Source organism: Falco naumanni, chromosome 2 (genome assembly GCF_017639655.2).
Source record: "Falco naumanni isolate bFalNau1 chromosome 2, bFalNau1.pat, whole genome shotgun sequence".
NCBI lineage: Eukaryota > Metazoa > Chordata > Aves > Falconiformes > Falconidae > Falco > Falco naumanni.
In genome coordinates, this window is record NC_054055.1 from 16,444,131 (window position 1) to 16,461,618 (window position 17,488).

The following is a 17,488-nucleotide window of genomic DNA, read 5'->3' on the forward strand; positions in this document are numbered from 1 at the left end:
CCTTCCAGGTACAATGAGGTTTGCTTTACCCATCTTCATAAGTACTTTTTCCTCTGTGCACAAGGAACTTTGTGCTGTAACTATTTTTTTCCCAAAAAGCTCTCGCTCGGGTCCCTCACGCAGGCTCTTACAGAAATGGAGCTGTCATGAAAGATCCTCCTATGAGGATTAATAACTAATCTAAAGTGGTTAAAAGATGTGAAACAAAACGTGGAAAAGATGAGGCAGTTTTTCCACAATGAAGGAGATAATCACTGGGGAGCTGTGCTGGCCAACATTTTCGTAAGTGATTTGAACAAGGGGTGAATAGTAAGGTGACAAAGTTTGCTGATGTTGCAAAATTGTCAGGGAGTAACAATGACAACTGGCTATGAAAAGCTGCAGATGGATTTTATGCTGTGGAGTGACTTTGAGGATAAAATGGAAGATGAAATTCAACATTGATAAATGGTAAATAATGTGCGTGGGGGAAAACAATCCTAACTATGTATACTCAGTGATGGGCTGCAAATCAGCTATTATCACCAGGGAAGAGATCTTTGAATAGCTCTCTGAAATACCAGCTCATTACTCAGTGGTGGTCAAGAAGGTAAATATGATGTCAGGAGTTATTAGGAAAAGAACAGAGAGCAAAATAGAAAACACCATTATGACATAGTACGGATGTACTCAGACCTTGAATACTGTATACAGTTCTGGTCTCCCTACCTTAAAAGCATGTGCTAGAACTGACAAACAATGAGATAAGGATACTAAAGGTACGGAATGACTTTTATGGGAAGTGACTGCAAATATGAGGACACTGGTGTTTAGAAAAAGAATGAAGACAGTGAGTGATATGTTAAATTATGAATGACATTGAGAAAGCAAAAGAGAATGACTATTTGCTATTTCTCAAAGAACAGTAAGTTTTAAAAGAAACAGAGAAGTACTGTTTCACTTAGATTTTGGAAATTGTCACAAAGCACGAGATACATAAAGGCACAGATGAGTTGTAAAAGGGATTAGGTTTTGGCTGGGATAGAGTTAATTTTCTCTTCAGTAGCTGGTACAGTGTTGCATTATGGATTTAGTATGAGAACAGCAATAATAACACACCGATGTTTTTAGTTGTTACTAAGTAATGTTTATACTAAGTCAAGGACTTTTCAGTTTCTCAGGCCTTGCCAGCAAGAAAGCTGGAGGGACACAAGAAATCGGGAGGGGACACAAGAAATCGGGAGGGGACACAGCCAGGGCAGTTGACCTGAACTAGTCAAAGGAATATTCCATACCACGGGATGTCTGCTAAGTATATAAACTGCAGGAGTTGGCCAGGGCCCTGGGATCACCCCTCAGGGACTGGCTGGGCATCAGTCAGCGGGTGGTGAGCAATTGTATTGTGCATCACTTGGGGTTTGGTTTTGTTTTTTCCTTTCGGATTTTATTCCTCTCTCCCTGTCCTTTTAATTACAATTGTTGTTATTATTATTATATTTAATTTTATTTCAATTTTTAAATTGTTCTTATCTCAATCCATGAGTTTTACCTTTTTCCCTGATTGTCTTTCCCACCTCACCAGGGGAGAGGGGGAAGTGAGCGAGCGGCTGCATGGTGCTTCGTTGCTGGCTGGGGTTAAACCAACAGATACAAACAGCATAAGAAAAAAAACCCAAAACAATCAAGTGCTATTACAAACAAAGATGGTAATGCAACCTCTAGCTTAAGAAAATGGAAATACATGGTTCTACAAGTATATACTTACATATCCATTCATGCTTATAAACATGTACATGAATGCACACAAATACAACTCTTCCTAAGCCAGAAGGGTACACCAAGGAAGAATCTCTCCTTACTCTGCCTCTACATCCTTCTGTAAGTGTGCACTGTCAGGGGCCAATCTCTCCCAAGTCTCACACTTCCATCCCTTTCTTTTAGGATCACCGTCCTAGACGTCAAGCACCGTTCTCTGCCCCCAGGTCTCTGACTAGGGTCGATCCTTCACTTACAACTGGTACCTGTCACTGGGACACTGGCAGCTGGCTTGAGCATTCAGGAAGAGAAGGTACGTTTGTAGGTGCACATCTCTGTTCAAGGAACAGTTATCTATGTATAAATAAGAAAGGCATAGCCAAAGAGTAATGCACAGTTTACATTGCTGATTACTCTGCCAGAAGGAAACTAAACTGCAAAATCCTGAAATCTGCTGGGATCTGACTAACAAGAACATTGTTTTTCTGTCCTCATACTAAGATTGGGAATGTTGTGTGGCAAAATTAAGTTATTGAATACCATGTTCATGGAGGAGCTTGGACCATAAGCACCAGCAAACACCATGAGGGTCCAAGTTTCCCTGGAACTGAAAGGTCAGGACTGGTGCTTGCAATCAGAGGTTTTAATGTATGTCATAGTCTTTAGCCTGTGTTACAACCAAAGTGAGGGTCCTCCTGCTATCTTTTCCTTTCATGATACAAAATAAAACTTGTGACTTACAGGAGGTGCAGGCTGACGGGACAAACACCTGAGACTCTGCTCTAATGACACTGCACATTCATTCCTTTCTTGTGATTCAACAGATAGGTCTGGGAAAGGTGAACATACAAAAGGACACCACATTTCCAAGTTTTTGAGAAATGAATAATGCATTGGGAAGCAAATGTAAGCATTATTTCCCTTCTGATGAGTATCTGTGGTGGGTTGACCCTGGCTGGACACCAGGCGCCCACCACAGCCGCTCTGCCACCCCCTCCTCAGCCGGGCGGGGGAGGGAAAATACAGCAAAAGGCTCCTGGGCTGAGATGGGGGCAGGGAGATGGCTCAGCAGGTGCCGTCATGGGCAGAACAGGCTCGACTCGGGGAAATTAGTTGAATTTATCGCCGATCAAATCTGAGTAACGAGAAATAAACCCGAATCTTAAACCACCTTCCCCCAGCCCTCCCTCCTCCCCAGGCTGAACTTCGCCCCCGATTCCGCTCCCTCCTCCCTGCCAGCGGCGCAGGGGAGCAGGGCCGGGGGTTACGGTCGGTGCCGCCCCCGCCGTCCCGGCCGCTCCTGCCCCTCGGGGGAGGGTCCTCGCCCCCTGCCCGGCCCCGGCGCGGGGTCCCCCCCCACAGGAGGCGGGTCCCCCCCACGGGAGGCGGGTCCCCCCCACGGGAGGCGGGTCCCCCCCACGGGAGGCAGCTCCCCACGGGCTGCTCCAGCGGGAGCCCTTCCCAGGGGCTGCAGTTCCTCCCCCCCCGGCCCCAGCGCGGGCCCCGCCGCGGGGCGCAGCCCCTCAGGCCCGGCCGGCCCCGGCGCGGCCCCCGCGGGGTCCCCGGCCCTGCCCGCAGCCCGGCCCCGGCCCGGGCTCCTCCCCGCGGGGCCACGGGCCCTGCCCGGAGCCGGCCCCGGCGCGGCCCCCCGCGGGTCCCGGCCCCCTGCGGGCACCCCCTGCCCGGGCTGCGGGGGGGAGCTGCTCCCCCGCGGGCTCCGTGGGCCGGGGGCACGGCCTGCCCCGCCGGGGGCTGCCCCGCGGGCTGGGGGAGCCGCTGCTGCGGCGCCCGGAGCCCCCCGGCCCCTCCGCACCGCCCGGGGCTGCGGGGCCGCTGCGCTCGCTCTCTCGCTGCCGCACGGGGGTTTTACCCCCTGCTTAATACGCAGCCCCTGAGGCGCTGCCGCTGCCGCTGGTGGGCTCGGCCTTGGCCAGCGGCGGGTCCCTCCGGGAGCCGGCTGGCACTGGCCCCGCGGGCCCTGGGGGAAGCTGCTGGCAGCAACTCGCTGAAGCCGCCCCTGTGCCCCCCCCTACCAAAACCTGCCACGCAAACCTGACACAGTATCATGAAGCATATTACAAATTAAACACTTTCCCCAGACACTTACTGTATTAAGTAGCTCTAGGATGAGCCCCTGTCAGGGTGGACGGTGCCATCTGCATTTAGAAAATTGCCTATACATTTACTAAAGTGAAATTCACCCATTAATTAATCCTGTCAGTGTTCTCCCTGGAAACTGTCATTAGCACATTGAGCTAATTACTACAGCTAGCAGCACTAGAGGGTGCATGTACGTGCAGGGTGGGGAGGAGGGAAGGTTATTCCAACTCCGCAGTAGAAAAGATGCCTCATTCTTTCATTTACATTAAGATCAAATTGACAATGTCAGAATAACTTTGGAATGAGAAACCTGCCATGTTATTTTCCTTCCATATCAGAATCATTGCTGCAGGAGGAAAAATATATTCAAAATATGACAAAAATCTGAAGCTGATAAACCAGAAGGAAGGAGACGTTCTTCTAGTGACCCATTCCTACGTAACTCCAATGTGAAATGTATTTTGACCTAGGAAAAGGAAACTGCATTTGTATAGCAATACTACTCGGTTCCTTTTCTAGAGCTGTCCTTCCTCGGGGTATTTTCCTAGTTGCTTGTATGACAGCAGCACCCAGAGAGCCTGCCTGGCCAGGAGGGCTCAGGGTACCACGGAGCTACCTTGGCCCACTCAGTTTCTTCCATGAGGTGAGCCAGGGGTGAATGTGGTAAGCTCTGGGTATACCAGAACCAACCAGCGACGTTAACTTGAACTTTTTTCATTGGGGTTTACTTTAAAAGATTTTCCTTGTGTCCCCCACAGGTGAGGAGTAGCTGTGCAGTCAAGGACTATGGCTCAGGTGATGGACAGTCCTTTTTTATGCCATGGTAGCCATATCCGTGTGATGAACTTCACTGTATGAACATCAAGTGAAACACAGTGAAAACTCTTTGGAGAGCCTGCTGGCTAACCTTACAAAGCAACAGGTGGGAGGGAAAATGGCAGCATAGAGAAATTAAATTACTTTTAAAGCTTTTAGGGTAGGAGGCAAATACTAAATCCAGAAATCTCAGCTCCTCATTGAGCTACCTTGCCCACACACACAGTTTCCCATGCTAAGCATCTTACAGTTTTTTTCTTTTCTTTACAAATTCACCATATGTTGCACATTGACACAGAGGAAAAAGTATTATTTTAACAACTCTCTGCCCACACTTCTGTGGCGTAAATGCAAATATAGCTGGTTTTGCCAATACTGCCTGCAACTTCTCTGCGTGGGGAGTCCTCCACCTGCAGAGTGGGAGCAGCCAGGGAGGGGAATGGCAATAGTCAGTTTGGGCACAGTGAAATACAGCTGGCAGGGAAGCCCATTATTCAGGTGACAACATGCATGGTGTGAATACCACAGCAACATCCACACACAGGGGCTTTCCAGAGCCACATAGCAAAGATGGTGGGATCTGAAGGCACATGGTAAAAGCGAGTATTAGGAATTTCTTAGAGACTCAACTGTCAAGATGAACATATGTGCTGAAAACTAGGTCAAGATCCACAGGCCTGCATCCCTCAAGGGAGAGGAATCAACTGCTGGTCATACTACTCCTACATATATTACACAAGTATCAAAATTGAGGGTCCTCTCCTCTCAAGATACTGCAGAGCACAGGACACATTCATAAGAGAGAGACTCTACATAAGGTCATTGTAAAAAACATTCCACCCCAATTAAACATGATTGGCTCTTACTGATTTTACTGTAGTATAATTCTTGTAACTATAATTACCTAAAGCTCTAAGCAAAGATACGCACAGGTACTTACTTACCAATGAGCCCATCAGCAGTCCCCATTCTCAAGCACTCTCCTGCATACGTAACTTTTCTCAAGCCTTTTATCCCTTCAAAGTCAGTAGGACAGTCCCTATGAACAAAGCAGCTCTTACATATATATGCCTTCAGAATCAGACCTTAAGTAATGCTTTGCAATGCCAAAAGCATTTTCTGTTTAATAAAGAATAGTAAAAAGTGTTTCTTTTTCAAAAAGGTAAAAATACTTTTAATGAAACAAGGACGCTGTTTTAATGAAACAGAGAACAGAACAGGATTATTTCAGCCTGCTAGGAGTTTTACTCAGCCTTCTTATGATAGCCTTCCTTGCTTTCTAATCCTGATAGATTTCAGCTGTATTCCTCTAGCAACATATGGATTCTCCCGTGGCTAAAGTAATTGTATAAAGAGGGATGCTAATGTACTCCCTTCAGCTGATTAGTATCAAGTTGTAGAGGTAGTGAGTGCTGCTTGTAGTTGTATTATAATTTCTATTAACTTCTACTCCCAGTCTCTATATAAAGATGCTCTAGTAAAGAAATTACATGAAATAAGTACAAGATGCAAAACAGTTCTGGTGTTGAAAAATTTAAGGAAGAACTTCATCTGTGTCATTCATGCCAGATGGCTGCTTATATAAATAATCAAGTTAAGCAAGATGCATTTAGGACTGTCTTGTTTAATTTGATTATTTAAATGCATAAACTGCCTGTAAGGCAGTGGCTTTTTGCATGTATGATCAGGTCATGTTCAACTCTAGTTCATATTTGCTGATTTTGATATGGTTAGATCAAAAATGAATTAGTTCATCATTTCTCTGTGTAGCTAAACTGTTTTGCTTACATGAGGAATGCTTTGGATCAGATGAGAATTACCCTGATGCACCAATTGATATTATGTTAATGCCTAGCAGATTAATGCTCCAGCAAATTTGCATATAATGAATACAGACCATAACCCTTTTTTGAAGTGTGCATCCCTGTGTGCCTGCCCCAGATAATGGGCCCTTTCCCTGTTGACAGCGAACCGAGAAGAGTGGAGAAGCAGGTTCTGTAATTCTTCTTTTATGCATTGAACAAAACTACCATCATAACTGCGGAGGTATCGAGTAGTTACTGGTATGGGAGTGATTATGCAAATTACATTATGCAATCTAGTGATTGAACTAACACCACCCTAACACTCTACGTTTGTTCAGTTTACGGTAGATATTTCCAACCCATATAGACTTCAACAAAGGTAAGTACTTATATGGTCACTAAACAATGTTGTTCTGCACTATTTCCTGGCAAACTTTTGGAGCTGGTATTATTTAGGGCTTGTCCAAAATTTTTCCACTGAAACTGTTTTTATGGGAAACTTTGATTTAAAACTGTACAGGTCTTCATTTGTACTGAAAGGATGTCTTCCATCTATGGAATATTCTGCCCCTTCTGTCCCAGTGAGCTGTGTCCAAAACAAAACACATTTTGCTGGGGACATGCCATTATGAACTCTCTGAGAAACTCAAAGTGGGGACCCTTTGGGTTGGGTGGGTTGACTCACCATAGTGGTCAAACACTGGAACAGGCTTCCTAGAGAGCTGGTCGATGCCCCGAGGCTGTCTGTTCAAGAAGCATTTGGACAATGCCCTTAATAACGTGCTTAAACTTTTGGTCAGCCCTGAATTGCTCAGGCAGTTGGACTAGATGATCATTGCAGGTCCCTTCCAACTGAAACTATTCTATTCTATTCTATTCTAATTCTATCCTATCCTATCCTATCCTACTCTATTCTATCCTATCCTGTTCATTTCAGGGCTCAGCTTAACTGCTGAGGTACAATTTACTAAATTTAGAATTGGTGTACTTTGCAAAATTTAATCTGGCCAGAAAACCCAGCCTGGAGAGGGCACTGAAGGGCATTTCTATATCAAAGCATTGAGATCTATAATTTGACAAAATCTTTTTTAAAAACCAAGGAGATCAGTAGCTTTGTTCACTGTGCAAAAATATCTTGATTGCCAACCAAAAGCTAATAATTGAATTTCACTGAAAATATCCACATTTGGAAATTTGGTATGCTTTTTCTGTTTGTCCTGCAGTCCGTTTGTAAATGGCTGGGGAGGACTGTATGGGAACGTGGAAAATTAGGTTGACATATCTAGCCTGGAGCAACATGAGATAACAAATTTTGATATGAAGCGGATGCAGTGAAAACTTGAACCTGCCTTTCCCTCCTCTTAAGCCAGGATCCAAGAGCAAAGCCTTTGGCTTCAATGAAATGCTACATTTTTTCCAAAGTTTAATTTTATTGAAAAGATTTCAAAGGATCTACAATTAATACTTTTAAAATAACAGAAGGAAACAGTGGGATAGCCTTGTTACAGTTACTCTATATAAATCACTTTGCTTGGCTCATGACAGGTTTTTAGACATAATTAGAAGAAAACATTTACCTTTTAGAGCATCAGTTAATTGTATTTCAAGCTCACAAAGCACAGTTGTTTTCCATTACCCACATATGTAACTGTAAAAGCAAAGCAAATGTTAGTGTTATAACACAGCACTCTTTTCCAAAGTTTACAAAAGCAGGGTGAGCTAATGGAAAAAGAACCACTAAATAAAGCACCAACGGGGCCAGTTCTAGGCTTGCTTTGAACTTTTTCCCTTTTTTGGCCATTTAAGAAAAGCTACTGCAATTTTCCCCACTTTATTTTTACCCAGACATGAAACAGCTAACAGTAACTCTTATCCTTTTCAGTGGCATGTTGAAACATGTTTGTTCAGATGAATAAGTATGAGATTCGGGTGTTCAAAAAATAATTCCAGCTCTGTTGGTCTATTTCATTGTAAACAAGCAGACAAGAAAATACAGTTTCTCTATGTATGCTGATTCCCTTACTTGTTAGGGCCAGGCACATATTTTATACTACCTTGAACATGGGGAAACACTATAAAACTGCAGATTAGTGAATTAACATTTTTTTAAGATCATGCTAGGGTCAATAATGCTTACAGAACTTCTCATTAGTACATTTTGCAGAACGATTTTTCTTTGACAAATTGAAATAGAATGAATGCATGTGAGCCTTTACAGCATGAATGAAGTCTTCTCAGTCCTTCTAACACCATCTCTGTTTGTGAGTTACTTGGTCTTAGCTGAATATAGGAATAATTCATTTGATTTCTGAGTACAATTCTATGTATTAATGCAGAGCTGGTTTCTGGTTTCTGAATCTCTTCTTGAAACTATCACCTCCTGCTGTTCTTTATAGAAAAAAATGAGACTCATTTCTTGTGGCTCCATCATCCACCTTTAATTTATGTAAATAACTTATGGAATGATACCATGTAAGTATCACTGGCATATGAATCCAAATAAATACATAAATTGCTTGGAATGTGAAGACGTCTCAGCACAATTAAAGTGCTTTAAAATTAACAAATACATTCTCAACCTTCTACTCAAATACAGATTAGTTCCTTACATTTCAGTGGACTGACTTTGTAGTACTGTAATTGCTTTTAAGAAATACGTTAAGTGTCCCAATCCTTCATTAAAATGTAAAAGGAAAGAACCTGAAATCACTTGGGTCTTGCTGGTTTCTGAAGCGATTCACAGATAAATGAGAGTTTTTTCACCCAAGCTGAGGTCATAATCCAAAATTCTTGGTGTCCCATTGGGGTAGATGACCTCCTAAGGTCCCTTCCAACCTGAATTATTCTCCGATTCTACACTTGTATCACAAAGTAGTCAATTGTCTTTGAAAAGTCATTCCTCCTGGAGCCAAAAACTTGTTCCCATAACCCTATAGCATGCAGAAAGAGGGCAGAAGGGAAAGGGGAGGGAGAGTATTGGAATTAAACATGAGGTAGATAAGGCACTGTGGGGTTCAGAAGTACAATATACCAATGTACAAAGTCTGGGATCAGGCCATTTACACAGAACACTCAAAGCTGGCCTAGCAGTGAGAATTCTGCTGTAGATGCTCTCTAAGAGCATTTCTGATACAAAACCAAAAGACAGAGCATTTCAGGAAAGGGTGAAATGCAAAGCTCTGGATGATGAGTTTTCCTTATGCATCTCCTGGAGGAATCCAGTCTGAATTCTTGTTGGAACAGAAAGAGCTGCAAGGGCAGATATGGCTTGGTGTGAATGCTTTGTTTCTGAAGGATGTAGATATTTTTTTCCCCGAGGGTATTGTAATTTTTTTTTTTTTTTAAGATGTTGACATCTTACAGGGAAAGCTGACCTTAGAGAACATACCCAATTTTGCTGAGATCCTATTGCGGAGCCAGCAATCCTGACAGTGGTCCCCATCCTTATAGGGATAAAATGGAGCAGATTTCAGAGGTACTGTGAAACTAATTCTGGAGGAAGCTTTGTCCCTAGTCTCAGACACATGAACTGCACCTCCACAAAAGAGCAAAGTTAAGGAAAACCTATACTAATTAATAAAATATATAGCGGCATGTTGTTTTAGAGTTCAGTTTGACAAAAATGAGGCACAGTGAAGTGCTACCGCTGAAATTACAGGAAGAAAAAATATGTTACCTATAATTCAGGAAGCATGAAATACTATAAATCATTATTTTCTGACAACCCATGGATCACAACTGGTGTTTTTTCACGTTCAAGATGTTACACAAAAAGCAAGCAGTTGGGCAGTAGGCAGGAGCACTCAGTCTTTTGAAGGACTTCTAGTAAGATTATTGGTGAAGCCTGAGGTAACAGGAGAGTCCCAGTGAGGTGCTCAGCGCACTATTTCTTTATTGCTCCTTCAGATTGCAGCAGTGCCTAACCTGAAAGCACAGCTCTGTTCTGCTAGCCATGGTCCAGATGGTTAATTAGGGAAAGACCCTGCAAGAAAAAAGGGAGAGAGACTCTAAGTGGGCAAAAAGATGAGAGGAACAGCATGGAGATGAAGTGACTTATCCAAGGTCATAGGGCATGGTCATGACAGCACTGCAGCGAAAACTCCCATCTCCTGATTCCCCAGCCAAGAACCACCCAGCCAACACAAGCGTGATGTAGCCAAAATTTAGGCTATATGAATCCAGGGCTCTTTGGGCTGCTCTAACTCTTCCTCTCTGCTGCTCCATCATTAAAAACAAGCCATGATCACTGACTTGTAATGAATGAATACCCTTGCTTTGGTGTGTCTGCAGCCATCTAATGAATGAATAACCTTGCTTTGGTGTGTCTACAGCCATCACCCACACAACTTACTTTGCAATTCTTCTCCCCAAGCTTCCACTCAGCCTGGACCGTTTGATGCCTGCTGCCTTTGTGAAGCTTTTGAAATTTATGCTTTAAAGCCTGTAAGAGCAGCTTACAAGGTGGAGTGGGGAGAGGTGGCAAAGTCAGTTTTACATTTTTAAAAAGATGCTCATATTCTCCTCACAGCTGAGTTTTGGTGGCAGCTTGTGAGCAGAACAGTAAGTGGGAGGTTTTGCTGTGTTTTTCCAGGCCAGTTTGTCTGGGCTGTGGAGAGCCATACTTTTTCTCCTTTGTTTTTTGCTGCAGTTAGGCCATAGGAAGCTACCTCCTCAGCAGAGGCTGCCCCTGTGCATGCATGGACCAAAGAGAGAGGATACACAGCCCACAGCTATTTGGGCTGGATCATGCCATTTTCCCCATCTTTGGGGACAAAGAAGGTCCTGTATTTCTCCAGCTCCCTACTCCCCTTCTCTAGTCCTTTGCCAGTCAAGTGTCTATACACATCTATACACCACACCAGTACAAATACACCTGCCTGTCAGCTGAACAGACTTTCCCTAGATCTGCTAGCTGTCCCTTAGGGAAGAATTCATTCCATGCCAACAAAAAAGTTCATACTCATTGATTTCAAACAGAACTCTCCCAGAAGTGTCAAAGTGATGATGTGCATCTCAAAGGACTAATCCAGCCCTCTGGAGAGCAACACCAGCTCTCAGCTGTAGAGCCGGGAACCCAGCGCTAGCCTGAGTTAACACAACTGCAAGTCAATTTGAAGTCATCGCAGTCTGTGTGACCGAGGCTTGAAACACCACAAATCAGATGGAATCTCTCCTGTAAGTAAGCAAAAGTTGTTCCAGGAGCACTGAACTAACTGGTACTTGAATTGTCAAGGTTTGTGTTGTCTCCCAGTTCCCGCTGTAATCACTCCCACAGTTCTTCATTACTCCTACAGCAGACCTACAATATCAAATACCAAAATTAAAGATATCTATATCCCCCCCAGCACATCTCTGCTTTCCTCAAAATGTCCTAGCTCCTTCTCCTGTCCCTACATCCCCCCCTGCAGCACTCCCCCAGCCTCCCACATCACTGCACAGTGCCCTGGGCAGCTGGCGAGGCAACAGACACCCTTGACTGTAGCTGATCTGGTAACACCTGTGGGTGAACTGGGCAGCCCACACACCTACACTGTCGGGGCAACTGGACAAACTCTTTTGCCAGAACAAGACATTCATTTGAGGGTGTCTCCACGGTTCAAGCACTGATTTTTCAGAAAACTTGTTAGAAAGATATAAATATTTATAGCTATTATAAACATACAGTATCTTTGAGGCCCCTATCTCTTTGCCAAGCTGGGCTGAAACGTCCCAGAGATTAAAACTGTGCCAAGAGAACTTGCAGAAAGACAGATGGATAGGAAGACAGGATGATCGCATTAGAGGTTTTTTTTCTTCAGGAAAACATGTTAAAAAGAAAAAAAACCACCACCAAACTATCACAATGCATAGTTTGTACTTACAAATTCTTATCAGTCTTAAATTCTGATTTCAGTTCTTTACTTTGTACCAGAATAAAACAAGAAAAAAATAGTAATTTTATAAATTAATTTTGAAGATGGATTGGCAGAAGATGCTGTTGTGTATAAACATGTGAAAAATCCTGGAGAACTTTTTTTTCATTATTTTTCTTCAATATTTTTCAGAAAGATTTAAACTTGACTCATCTTTGCATTCCAAGAAGCTGAATGAGACCTTCACAGTGGAGCTACCCACTGTGTGCATTTTGAAGTTTTTGCTTCTTCACTAAATTAGGAGGAAAAAAACCTCAAAAAACTAGCATCATCTGTTACATGCTAAAAAATCTTGAAGGGAGACGATGAAGACTGCTGTTAAGGGCATTTGACTTTTATCATCTTTAGAGGGAGATAAAAAAGAAAATAAGATTACCTTGGGAAAAAATACATACAAAACCAGTCAGATTGTAAAGCCTCTGATAAAATACTACTCTTGGCAAGTTACATTGGGGGGGGGGGGGGGGGGGGGGGAGGGGAGCAACTTCTCTGTCCAAAATTGTATTTTTTTAAAGATTTACAAATTATTTTTGACTTAGCCATGCAGGGAGCCTACTTTCAACCCTCAATCTGAAAATCATGGAGGCTTTATAAAGTCTTCCACCTGCATCTCTTTTTTGCATCACAGTTCTTTATCCTCTAAAGGATGAAAACCCTGGCATATAAAAACTTTGTTAAGCTGTCACTATCAATAGGGTAAAAAAAAATAATGGTTGACAAAGAAGAAACAAATTGCATCTTCGAATAAGTTTCCTTCATGGTCTTGTTAAAAGCTATAACCTCTGATGTTAACTAAATTTAACCCATTCTGACCCTTGCGGTGGCCCTTAACCTTTTCTTTATTCTGCTTCCTGTGGTTGCTGAAGAAAACTGGCAGGCCCAGTCATTGGAAAAGCGCTCTCTGTTGCACACAAAGCCCCAGCCTGGCTGCTAGTCTGTCAGGAGGGATAGAATAGACGGGGAGGTCAGCACCTGTGCTGAGAAGCAGGTGACAAGGAACTGCTTGGACCATTCTAGGGCAAGTTGTAATAGTTTCTACCCTTTAAATATCACACTGTAGTTTCGGGTATTCAAGGCAGCGAAGTTCACGTTTTCTTTGTGAATGCAGACTTTAAACAAATTAATCTATTGCTGTTCAACTGACTGTAAAATTAGTAGATTTACTGTCGCAAAAAAAAAAAAAAAAAAAAGAGGAGAGCTTTCACTTCCACTTTAATAAGGTCACGGATGTGTCCTAGGCTGCCAACAAAAGCAGCTTTTAAAATCTTTGCAGCTGAACCCAACAGTTTGCAAAGGCTGTAGAACAATGTCTTAGATGTACAGTGGAAACTCCTCTCCCTACAGTCAAGATGTAAAACTAGACAGTTAAAAACCTTTCTACACTGGGAAGTTTTAACTCTAATTGTGTCTCACCCCAGGGACCTACAGGCTTGCTTTATGATTAACATTTAAATAAATTCAGTCAGCCTTGATTTTCAGGGAACAAAATCAGTTCTTTGCCTGGTTTTTGGTAAATCAGACCAAGCAATTTAACAGCAGAGCATGCATCTTCAAAAGATTTAATTCCTGTAACAGGAGCAGATCTCAGAAACCACACAAAACTGTAGCTGTTTAAACTGTATTCGCACATTCTGCGCAGGGCACCACTTAGCAGAGACCATTTACCACTCAACAGAATTTCTGCGTTTGCTTTAATTTTTTGCTGTCTCTTACTAGAATAAAAATAGAGGAGGTGTGTGTAAGAAGCAACTTTCAAAAGCTAGAATGGAAAAGGATTAAAATAGCTGCTGCAGAATCCATGAATCTGGACCTACTACACACCCAGAATTTCTGTGTCCTTTAAATATGTGTTTACTCTGACGTGCTCTCTGCCATACGGCAATGCTCAGCTCAGCACAAGGGAGGTTTTCATCCGAGTTACGTGCTAAAGTCCTTTACAAACACTAAGAGGAAAAGGAAAACTAAGGAGTGCGTAGGGGAGGCTACAGCCCCTCTCTGAACCGGCGGGCTGCAGAGCCACATGGCCAGTTATAACTGGCAGGTAGGTGGCGGCAAGCCATGCCAGCTGCTGCTAAAGAGCAAGGGTGGGGAGGAGAAAGAGACTCTCTCCAAGTCTTTCCCAAAGCTTCCCCACTGAAACGCCCTGCGAAGGAGGGAATTATACAGCAAAACAGGAAAACAGAGGTGCACAGGGTAAGTGGCCCTCCAGATGCTCAGACTTTTGCAAGCACAAGTCTGTAACAGACTAATCACAGATTTAGTAATAAGATTTAAAAAAGCTGCTGTCCCACCTGCTGCTACTGGTCCATGACCAGGAGCCCTGGGCATCACATAAACCCAGCAATATCAGTAAAAAAATCCTGACGATCTTGGTTTGGACTTGAAATTTTTTTGACCAGGCATTAGAAATTACAGCTCCAGTTTAGAAAGCAGCAAAATGTTCCCTGTGAACCAAAGTCAGATTCGTCCTCCACCCAAAGCCAGCAGGTACGAGCTCCGTGCAGGCATAAGGCACTTCAGCAGCTTGCTTCCTCCTCCCACAAAATGAATGATGGAGTCTGAATGAAACTAAACTGGAGCCTTGGGTCCCCAGGTGAGCACTCTGTCATCCAGCTAAGTGCATTCTCCCTCTCTCTGCTGGGCATTGCAAGCCGTTTACTATACCCAGAACGAATAGCTTCACGGGGAGATTGACCCCAAAACACAGAAGGACTGGAACGAGTTTCCAACATCCTCGGGAGGCAATCAAACCGCGCCCTCCCCCCCCCCCATCAGTTGTGAATGTGAAGGAAGCTTCTCACTAGCATCTTGAGTCTTGCATTAACAACGTGAATAACTTCCACATTGGCAGATCACTACACTGTTCATGTACGAAGGCAAGAAATCTCTCCATCCACCATCCTTTCTCCTTCTCATATATTTGCATTTTAAATTCTCTGGGGCACAAACTATCTACAGTCTGGCATGAGGTCTAGCAGAACAGGCCTTGATTTGGCACAAAAAATAATAAAGTGAAAATAACTACTTTGCTAACCAGCTTGGGTAACTAAATGTCAAATGGAAAAAAAGACAGATGCAGATTTAGGAATTAAAAAACAAATAAATGACTGAGAATATTGTTAGGGGTGGGCAGAGGATAATGTGTATCAGGCAAAATAGAAGGGAGAAAGTTATTAACTGCATTTATTATGATAGTGTCTTTCAAATAATTAGACTGCAGTCCCACTGTGACAGGCACATATAAAAAACATGCCCTCTAGACAGTTACAGTGTAAACAGTACAAATGAGACAAAGGGCAAGGAGAAAGAGTACAATGAACCCCCAGAAAGATCAAGTTAATTCAGGACAAACAGCATGAGAAGGCTGCACTATTTCTTGGCACACTAAATTTAATTAGAAAGGCATGAAGTAAAACAAGCATCAGGTTTAAACTTAACAGAATTAAATAAAGGGAAGAGAAAAGGAATGCAAGTCGCACACTCCAAAGTACTTTGTTTTTATGCAGGTAGTTTTTATCACAGTGAAGAGGATTATTAGCTTTATTGCTCCTACTAACACTGCCGAAAATTATCTGCCTTATGAGGATGGTTCTCAGAGGGGCAATAGCAGCGAACTGCAAGCTGGGCTACTGACAAGCTCTCCTCTAATGCATATTGCAGAGCTGAGGATGAAAAATAAAGTACCTCTCCAGGCTTCAGCTCTGCCAGAAATTCCCTTCACGGTTATTCAAATTCCACACTTGATTTCCAGACCATGAAAAGAGCAGTAGAAACCTTTTTTGTCTCACCTTTTCTTATTGTGGAATATTTTGCTCTCCACAGCTGGATACTGTAGCATTTCAATAATCTATGTTTTGAGAGCATCAAACTGAGATCCTGTTTTCTTAGGCATTCTGCTGACACAAGCAATGGCAATCCCTGTTCCCAAGGAACTTACAACTGTAAAGGCACAAAGCCTGCGTGAAATGAAGAAAGGAACAAAAGAGGATGGAAAAACCAGGCGCTACTTGCACAGAATAGGTGAAGCTACAGTTGTCAGCCAGGCTGTTAACACAGCTCACCATCTACTTTGGCTGGTTCTCTTAATGGTATTTTCCCATACTCATTACTGCAGGCAAGGAGTCTTAATGAGAATAAGGTGATACGAATTTCAGATTGTGAACAAATTTAGTAAAGTTTTCTGGTTTTGCACACAATTACCATACAGTGTCTTCCATGAAGATGGAGAGCACAAAGCAACGACAGACATTTTTGCATGGGTGTACCAAAATGACTGTACCAAAACAACCAGCGTGTGGAATTAAACCGGTCTAAGAGCACAGTTAAGAATAAAAGGCTTTCAAACCAAACAGATGCAGCTCAGATCTTCATGGCATTTCTTCTTCCTGGGCAGGAAGGAAGGAGAGGAAAGAAGGGTCACTTGGGTATGGCCCAAAGCAAATCAGCTAAAAAGTCCTGGTATTTTTGAGCAGCAAGGACAGCAGACAAGGCCTCTCGCCCAGCTGCTTCCCATGGCTTCATTCTGGACCAAGTGCTGAAGACAGGCAGCCTTTCAGCCTGACCAAACAGCATCCCACAAGGGACACCAACAGCTGGGCTCCTGGCGAGGTCTCGGCACACCGCGCCCCGCACATGCCGCCCCACAGCACAACACCCGCTCCCGCTGCCGAGGGTTTTACTCATTTAGCGCGTTACGCGCGGCTGGGGACCCAGGTCCGCACACGAACTGCAGCTTCTCTTCCCAGGCCAGGCCCCCCGCCTCCCAGCTGGAAGAAGGAGCCTGCGGAGCTGGGGCGGAGCGGCCACCGAAGACGGGGCCAAACCCAGACCGGCCCCGGCTGCGGGGCGCACCCGCACGCCACCGCAAACGCACCCGCTGCTGACCCCTGCAGAGCCCTCCCCGCCGCGCAGCACGCACGGGGCCCGCGGCGCTGTCACCGCCGCACGGGCAGCGGCGCGGCCCTACGGGTGCGGAGCCCCCGGCACGCGGCGCGCCCGCGGGACACCCGGCGCGCGCCCCCGCACCCCGCGCGCCGCCAGCCGCCCCCGCGCAGTCGACCGCACGTGCGGGCGGTGAGCGCGGGGGGGCGATGCTGGGCACGCGCAGGCGCAGCGGTCGGG

The 17,488-nt window shown here is 44.3% G+C and overlaps 1 long non-coding RNA gene across 1 annotated transcript in view; it reads right to left on the reverse strand.

Annotated features, from left to right (window-relative positions):
• LOC121083336 overlaps positions 1–17,384 on the reverse strand; it is a 28,966-nt gene extending 11,582 nt beyond the window's left edge. The window contains exons 1-2 of the long non-coding RNA XR_005826315.1: positions 16,713–17,384; positions 8,033–8,103 (exon numbers count right to left, since the gene is read on the reverse strand). This is a non-coding gene — a long non-coding RNA (uncharacterized LOC121083336). The remainder of the gene's footprint in view (positions 1–8,032; positions 8,104–16,712) is intronic.
• Positions 17,385–17,488: the final 104 nt, after the last annotated feature.